The sequence below is a fragment of the Gossypium hirsutum genome, chromosome A04 (assembly GCF_007990345.1).
Source record: "Gossypium hirsutum isolate 1008001.06 chromosome A04, Gossypium_hirsutum_v2.1, whole genome shotgun sequence".
Lineage (NCBI taxonomy): Eukaryota > Viridiplantae > Streptophyta > Magnoliopsida > Malvales > Malvaceae > Gossypium > Gossypium hirsutum.
Genome location: NC_053427.1, coordinates 8,178,512 through 8,187,705, shown reverse-complemented (window position 1 = coordinate 8,187,705; position 9,194 = coordinate 8,178,512). Strand labels below are relative to the sequence as shown.

Sequence of the window (9,194 nt, the reverse complement as noted above, 5' to 3'; positions counted from 1 at the left end):
GCGGTGTTTTGGGAGAAACACCGCTAATGCTCAACCTATAGCGGCATTTTCTATAAAAGCGCCGCTAATGCTGATCTTTAGCGGTATTTTCTGAAAAACGCCGCTAATGCTCGATCTATAACGGCGTTTATGCCACTAATGCTCAACATGAAAACGATGACGTCTTGCTAATTTTTTTTGCTGCGTTTTACAATAAACGCCACTAATGCTCAACCTATAGCGGCGTTGTTTTAAAAGCGCCGCTAATGCTCGAACTTTAGCGGCGTTTTTTGTTCAAACGCCGCTAAAAGCCTGTTTTGCTGTAGTGTTTCTTTGCAGTTTCGATGGATATTGTACTTGAACATCACCGTTTTTGCCATAATACTAGCTTGTTTTTGAGTTGTATATATTGGTCAAGGAATGGGTGCCCCTTATCTATTTTCACATTATGGAGTTGCAACACTTTGATCGAGTGAAACATCAGTTAATGTTTCTTAAAGAATTTTTTTATGGATTCCCAAAACATCGAGTGATTTTGAATGATAAATCTGAGAGGATAGAATCAATATGCAGAATACGTCTAAATCTGGAGTTGGTGAACTGAGTTGAGCATATGTAAGGAAATTATTCAAGATAGTAATTTTCAAGCCTACGAGTCATACATGCAATGGCTTAGTTAAGTGGACCATGAGTGATTTTATTTAGTGAAATATCTAATTGTAGCACCTTTTACTCAAACTGGATGCCTAATAATAATAAAAAAGTCACTGTGCCTTTTTATTAATATCAAACCACTAAAAGATGACACATTGACCTATTACAAAATTACATTTTCTTTTAGCTTATCTATGCTTCTAATTGTATTTAACTGTTATAACAATTTCAATTAATCTTTTTCTCCCCATTAATCTAATGAGAAAAATCAATTAGATAAATCAAGAGAGTATGATTTGTTTCTACCGTTAACTATGCTTTGTTGCCCGCATAGCATGATTTTAACCCATCAAACTCCAAATGCGCATGGTACAATGTTTCTATACTCTCAATCACATCAAGCAACCAGAACAAATCATAATTTAAAGAGCTCTATATTCTATGTCATGTTAACTATACCTAAAAGCTTTCCAACATTGTTTATTAGAGATGTTATTAGAAAGTATAGACAATTTAATAATCATTTGGTTGATCATTCAATCATGAATCCAGCAATATAAATCACAATTTTTTTCTTAGTTTTTTTAGTTTTAATCATAGGAGGAGCTTGAGAGGATAATCTCTTGTAATTTATTTTATTTAAATTTAGTCAATAATTAGAGTTTTTATATATCAACAAACGTAAATATAGTTATACATGGCCATAAGTATTGAAAATTTACCCATGAATGTGGATATCTATGAAGAAGAAAAAATTCCAACTAAAAACTTAAGCTCAGAACATGTTGATGATTCATTCTATGGAATGCTTATTTCAACTCAATTTAATCTTTTCGACTCTCTAATTCATTAGTGGAAAATTAGTTTCTACTTCCTTTTGACAATCCTTTTTAGGTTAAGGCTAAATTAGTGGACAATGTACTAGCTAAGTGATCCATCCCTTGTCCCGGAAGCTGCGATTTGAATGACCATTTGTTCATTTTCTTTCTTTTACATTGGCGAAAGGGAATGCATTGTTTTTCTAGTGAAGTTAGCAAATAATGCTTTACCTGTGTTGTACTCCACATATTCAGTATAGGGGGGAAGAACTGGGATCTAAAACAAGTGTAAAAAATAAATTCTGGGCAACTCTAGAGGGTTCTGCTTCTATGCATGATGCTAACTGTTGACCAAATATTAATATGGAAGAGGTAGCATCCGTTGACCAAGAGCTTGATTCTTGTATTATATGTCAAGTAAATATGGTAGTCTTTATTCTTTGTTGAAGAGCTTGAAGTGCATATCTCCATCTTTATTCAAGTTCCAAGCACGCCTCGTTTGTTCCTAACATACAGTGATTGCAATTTATCCTGTAATCTTGCAAGAAGGTTATAAGAACCAAGAGAAAATCAGAACACTATCTATGGCTGATGTGTGAAAATTTATTATGTAAGTGCACGTGTTGAATTAAGTAATAAAATGATAAGAAGATATAGTTCTCAATAGTAAATCTCTAAGAAAATCCATTATACTTCACAATATCACCGATTTTTAAAAAAGTTCTTAAATCAGAATTGGGTCTTTACTTAGTAATACGAAGATCTTGTTCACTGCATAGCCCCAGCATCGATCTTAAAATTCTTCACCTCAATAGTAGGCCTGACGATACTCAAATGATATCCTTCATGCAAAGGCATGCTATAATCAATACACCTACTCTGTTGCTGAGGAGTTCAAATCATCAATGGTTGATCACCAACCCTAGGTGAGTTCTCAGGATTCACAGGATCCATCTTGATTGGTTGTATTTTAACTTGTTTGGTTGCTCTTCCATTCTGGCGATAGGTACTTTCAATTTGTTCCATTCTAGAGTACTTGAAAAACAAAAACAATATAAAATAAAACAAAAATAAATTCAAATAAAATAAAATAAAAATACCTAATCTTTGATTACTAATGAATAAAATTAATATTAGCGGAATATAATTTAAAATTTTGGTATCTGGCAACAGCATCAAAAAATATGTGTGAAAATTTGTTATTTAAGTGCACGGGTCCAATCAAGTAATAAAGTTGTAAGAAGATATCATTCCTATAAGGATCAAATTTTATGCTGCTAAATATCAACTATCCAATTTTATCTAATCCAGATCAAGAAAAAAAAATTATTCACTACTAAAATTAAATTAAAATACTTAAAAGAAATTTTATTAAACAAAAACGATAAAAATTACTAAGCTTTTCAATTAACTTTTAAAGATCTTGGAACACTAACTTCATTCAATCGTTCAATCTATGTAATTACTAACCCAGAACACAATAGCATTGACTAAACCCTTCCAGTATCTAGCTAAGTTAATCCCCCTTCCCTACTAGTTATATTTCTATGCAAGGAAAGCTGGTACAAAAGCAAACCTATTGAGTTTGTAAATGCCCAAATTTGCCCAGCCCGGACCCAACAAGCCCAAATCAAATACAAAACCAAACCAAATCAAACCAAGAACCTAAAGCCCAAACTATGGCCCAAAATTTTACAAGCCCATGACCCAAAAAAAGAAAAAAATAGCAGAAACAGAAAAACCCTAGTAGCAGTGTGCGCCGCTCCTCACGTGCCTGGTCAGCACATCCGACGCTCGAGGCTTAGCCACCCTTTGACCCGTCCCATCGCCTGCACCTACAGAGACCTGCAAAAGAAGGCAAAAAGAATACCAAAGAAGCAGAAACAACAGAGAAAGGGGAGTGATTTCTTTTCTATTGTAATCGGTTATAAAACCGAAACAAAATCAGTTTGTAAAGGGAGAGAAATAAAAAAAAAAGATAAAAATACAAAAACTGATTCAAAGAAGATTAAGGTGCTTTTTTATTTCTATTTCATTTTTATTTATTTCCATTTTTTAGTTCGAAATAACAATAGTAAATAAATAATAGGGGAGAAACCCGTTACCTTTTTGCGTCGTGCTCGGAGCCTTCTCCGGCCTCGGAGAACACCGAGTCAGGGGATTCGACTAAAAATCCCATCGGCATTATTAGGGAGCCGAAGAGTCCCTTTTATTTTCTCCTCTTCTTTGCTTTTATTTTCGAGTTTTTGGTGGATAGATGGGCACATTACCCTTAAATCGAGTTTGGGGAGTTCGGATTGACTGAAAAGGGTTCCTTTTAGGAACTCCGGCCGCAGTATACGGTGGCGGTCCGGCGACGGCGATGATGGGTTAAGAAACCCTAGCAGAGGAGAAGAAAATGGGGGGTAGGTTTTAAATTTTTTTTTTTAAATGAATAACAGAATGAATTTTTAAGAAAAAAATTGGTTTTTATACTGTTTGAAACGGTGCCGTTTTGCACCAGGGTCACCCGTGCCAAAACGGCGCCGTTTAGGGTGACCCGCGCGCGACCTGACCCGCTCTAGGGGGAGATCCGCGCGTTTTCACTGAATGGGCTATTTACTCCCGTAACCCTTCCGCCTTTTTTAATTCTTTTAATTTAATCCTTTTTATTTTTCTTTTATTTTTAAATCTGGCCATGAAATTTATCGCGTGCTTCAAATTGGTCCCTAACCCGCTGATTGGCTAAAAAGGAAGCGTGTCCTAAATTTGGTTTATTTTCCGAATCGATCCTCCGTAGTTTGCGCATGTTCAGTTTTGGTCCTCACTTGCCTATTTTACATTATTTATAATTTTTACCCTTAATTTTTATTTTGATTGCAATTCAGTCCTTAATATGTTCAATTTATTTATTTATTTGTTTTTTTTAAAAACTGTTATTATTGTTCATTTTGAGTTTTATATATATATATATACATATACATATAATTTATTTTAAATCATTTTTATTATTACTATTTTCATATATATTTATATTATTATTACTATTATTAATCTTCTTATTATTACTATTATTATTATTCGTTTTATTATTACCATTATTATTTTATTATTACTATTATTTCTATTATTATTATCATGGCTATTATTTTATTATGATTATATTTCTTTTTGAGTTTATTTACTTATTATTTTATTATTAATTAATTCCTTTGCTTAACCATTTTCAAGGCTTTATATACATATTATTTTATTTCATTTATTTGTCTTTGCATTTATTTGCTTATTTTAATAGCTTTACATTTTATTCATTTTAAACTATTCTATTTATTTTATTTATATTATTTATAGTAAACTATTTTATATTGTTTATTCCAAATTATTTTAGATATTATTCATTTTAAAATTGTTTTCTATATTATTTGATTAAACTGTTTTATTTACTTAAAATTTTTAGATATTATTTATATTAGGCTGTGGTATACCCTCATATAAGTTATTTATCCCAAAACTGTTATTATGTATTATTTATTCTAAACTAGTTTTATTACTAAGTTTAAATTGTTATATATATATATATTGTTTTTTAAACTATGCATTTTAAATTCCTTTTCACTTGTCATTTTATATGTTACTTTGAATTATCTCGTAAATTATTTATTTTGAATTGCTTTGTATATTATTTGTTCTAAATTATTTTACATACTACTTATTTGTAAATTGTTTTATGCTATTTACTTCAAATTATTTTACATATTATTTTGTTCCATTTCTTGAGTGTTAATATTGATATCAGAATAATGTGTGTTCTGCGATTATTACCAAATTTTATTTATTCGTATTTTCATGTCTTTGTGATTTATCATTGTAACACTTTGTTCGTGAATTATTATGCCATGTTTGATGTTTTCATTTCATTTTGCTTCATTAAAATCATTTCAAGAGTCATATTTTTATATCCATAATAGGCCATTTGGATATTTTAGTCTCATCAATCATTTTTTGATTAGATAGTCAACTCTTTTATTTAAAAAAAAGTGTAAAAAGGGATTTTCGAGAACAAGGCAATATTCTGTGTTTGGAAATTCGAGCAAATCGTGCCCTAACTTACTGGGTTTCGATTTTTCTCGTTTAATCTAAATAACGACATATTCTTTTAAATCACAATACGAGTTTTAAATAAAATGCTTACTCTCTGAGATTCGAAGTGTTGTGCCCTAACTTACTGGATATGATGTTTTATTACCTCGAGATAAGATTTTTTGCAAATAAGGCAATATTTCATGTTTGAAAATTTCAGGAAATCGTGCCCTACGTGTTGGGTCTCGATTTATCGTTTGACCGAATAACCAAATATCCTTTTTAAAATTTCAATTCATGAGTTTTGGAAATCATAAGATGATTTTGGTATTGAGGATTTGAAATGTCGTGTCCTATGTGCTGGATGTGATATTTTATTTCTTCGAAACAAGAGAATCTTAATATCTGTTTCAAAACATCCAAACATTCATAAAAAGGGATCGTATTTCAAAACTTATTCTAAATCTTTTCAATTTTCGACGTTAAGACATTAATTAATCAATTAGGTACTAATTTTGGGCGTTATGAGGGTGCTAATCATTCCTCTCACATAACCGACTCTCGAACCCGTTTTATCCAATTTCGTAGACCAAAATCGTTGTTTTAGTAAACCAAAATGTTTTATTAAAATGACCAAACTTCTTAGTGATCCGATCATACCTAAACAAAAAAGGATTGATGGCGATTTCTAATTTTCGTTTCCATTTCCAAAACCAAAGTCGATTCCCGTTTTCAAAAAAATAGTTTCGACAGAGTTAATTAGGGCATCAAGTATATTCTTATTCTAGCCACAAAACTAATTTGTCGATGCTACTAAAGTTAATCCTAATTTATTCAATCGAAATTTAAATCTTAATTTTCTCTTTTAAGAAAAAAAAGATTATAAAATTAATACAACTTGGTAATTAGGCAAGCAGATTAAACAAGCATTGACTAAATAAATAATTAACACAAATCAAAACAATTGAAAAGAAAATAATTAATTATCTAAGACCTAAGATCCATCGTTATTCCAAGAAAACAAAGTTTTCAAGTTGATTTAAGAAAACATCATAAAAAGAAATCCAAAACAAATTTGCATTGAGAAAAGGTAAAAAAGAAATAATCTATATAAAAAATAATTATAAAACTAAGGTCGAATGCTCCGAGTCTTTTTGTCTTGTTTCTTAGCTTCCAAGTTAATCCCCTATTCTTTTTTTCTCTTTTCCTCTTAAATCATGTCATCTCTTAATTTTAGGGCTTTAATTGTTCCACTCCACCGTACGCAAAATTGCAACGGAGAAGACAACTTGCTGTTTGAAAATTCTGACTTGAAAATTTTTGCTCTGCTGCACTGAAATCTAGTGGAGCGGAAGACTCATCTTCACTACTTTTTACTCTTTATGGATCAAGTTTTTCGTTCCTCATTTGGGACCTACAATAGAGAGAGAAATGACAATTCTAAAATTAATAAAAATCAAACAAAGTCCAGGTAAAATATAATTAATCTAAAAATTATAAAATACAATAAAAATTAACCTACGTGCTCAATATACCTCGTAGAATACTATAAAAACTATATTACCATAACTCTAAATACGAGAGTTATCAATTGCAAACACGAATATCGTGCATGTTGCTTAAGGAAGCGGCTGCTGGTGAAGAACGTATGCAGGGTCCAAGGATGTATAAAACATGGGGTGAGACTTTAATAAGGCAAAGCAATAATAAGGTTGCAAAATGGTTGATGGTGGCAAACAAGTGGGAAGTCAAAAAAATTTGGAGGGATTAAGATTAAGTTATATATGTTATGAGAGTTAATTCTTTATAGTTTTATAGTTTTTAGAATGATTAAATCAAATTTGTATCATCTTTTTAGATTAAATTATAATTTTACCAGTAAATTTTATAAATTTTAAAGAGTTAAAACATAATTTTCCTTTTTAAGGGACTACTGCCCTTGTCTGCCCCCTCTGCCTTGGCCAATGACTGGCAGAATCAATCGGAGCTGGAGTAAGCTCGCTTGATGTCTTCTGATTTATCCCTCCACCAAATGGAATCGATACTGTCGAGTATTTTGTACATGAACTTGCAGATATCTAACACGATTCCTTTTGGCTCTGTAACTATCTATAATTGTACAGACTTCCATCATGCAGCCCCATGCTGTTAATATTAACTTCCAGCAATCATTTTTTCCCTTTGATCTTTCTATGATAATATCAAAATGACTCAAATATATTTGTTGATAATAAAATCTAATTTTCAAATATATAAAACTTCGTTTCTTAAAAGTAATGTAATGTAAAAATTACACAATTATTCATGGGGGACGGGATGAAAAAGAAAGGGAAATACATGGAGGCGGTGGTGTCTATGGTGTAGCGAGCAACAAATGTCTTGGAGGCGGTCCTGGAGGAACAAACATTCCTTTAGAGCCATTAAGCTTTGGAGAAGGAGGCCTTGTAGGGATCGGTTTCCCAATTCTTCTGACGATGATGACCACCTTGTTTTGAGCAGAGAGTTGAGTCATTGGGGGAAGTGTTGGATTAGCTTCACAAGTTTGCAACATTAAGCCATGGATAAGAATGAGGAGTAAACAGCAGCAAGAAGAAGGAGAAATATCCATTGAAATTAAAAATAAAAAAAGGGGAGGTTGCTTCTGATGAACTGATTCTTTTGCTTTAAAACAAGCTGAAAAAGCTATGAATTTTTGTTGTGAAAGCTGAAGTTTTTGTTGACTTGCGGTTGTCAACTGATAATATCTTTTCCGTGATGAAAGGCGTACATTGTTGACTGCCTCAGTGAGCTGGATGCCATTAAAGCCTCGAAACAAATGAAGTCCTGTACGGAAATTGTGGATTGAGACTTAAGTATATAAGAATTTGGGTTAAAATTCTCGTAAGTCCCTTACACTTTACAAATTTGAAATTTAGTCTTTATATTTATATTTTTAGAAACTTAATCTTCCTATTGTTTAGATTTTAAAATTTAAGTCTAATTATTAATACTGTTAATTTTTTTACTAAATTTGTTGATTTAATATTTTGAAATAAAAAATACTAATTTAGTAGTCATGTCACTAAAAATATGATAGTATAATGAACTTGAATTTAACAAAATAAATTTTATTAATTTTTTATAATAAGACATCTTTTATAATTTTCTTACTACTGTATAAAATTTTATAAAAAAATTCTACATTTCTATATATTTTATAATTTTTATAAATTATTTTTTCTAATTTTTAATAAAATTTAAATATTTTTTTATATTCTTTTATTAAATTTTAATAATTTTTATAAATTTTATTATTTTTTATTTTTTATTGCCATATGTCATGCAGTAGTTATGACATATGTTAACTTTAATTGGAAAATAAAATAGAGACAGTTAATTTTAACGGTCAACTATTAAAATTAATGGTCAAATGTCTTTTTTTATGCATTTTGGTAGTTTAAGTACCCAATTAAGTACAAAAATTTGTGATGCATTTTGAATGTTCAAATACCTAATTGAATAAAAAAAATGTAGTGGCTTAATTATTTTTTTAAAAATTTGAGGGCTTTTTACAATTTTAAACTTTATTTATATAACTTTAAATTATTAAAAAAAGCTATCCAACTTTTTAAAATATTATTATTTTTTAAAATGTAAAATTTATATATGATATATTATTTTCTAACTGTAATTTTATATATAATA

At 30.3% G+C, this 9,194-nt stretch overlaps 1 long non-coding RNA gene across 2 annotated transcripts; it reads right to left on the bottom strand.

Annotated features, from left to right (window-relative positions):
* Nucleotides 1-1,254: 1,254 nt before the first annotated feature.
* LOC107948742 (uncharacterized) lies at nt 1,255-3,905 on the bottom strand. Of its 2 annotated transcripts, none has more exons than XR_001697543.2 (3): nt 3,557-3,905; nt 2,199-3,296; nt 1,255-1,989 (listed from the first exon to the last, which is right to left on the bottom strand). It is a non-coding gene; the product is annotated as an uncharacterized lncRNA (long non-coding RNA). The 2 variants fall into 2 exon arrangements; XR_001697542.2 differs by having other exon boundaries at nt 1,255-1,982.
* Between the last annotated feature and the right edge of the window lie 5,289 nt (nt 3,906-9,194).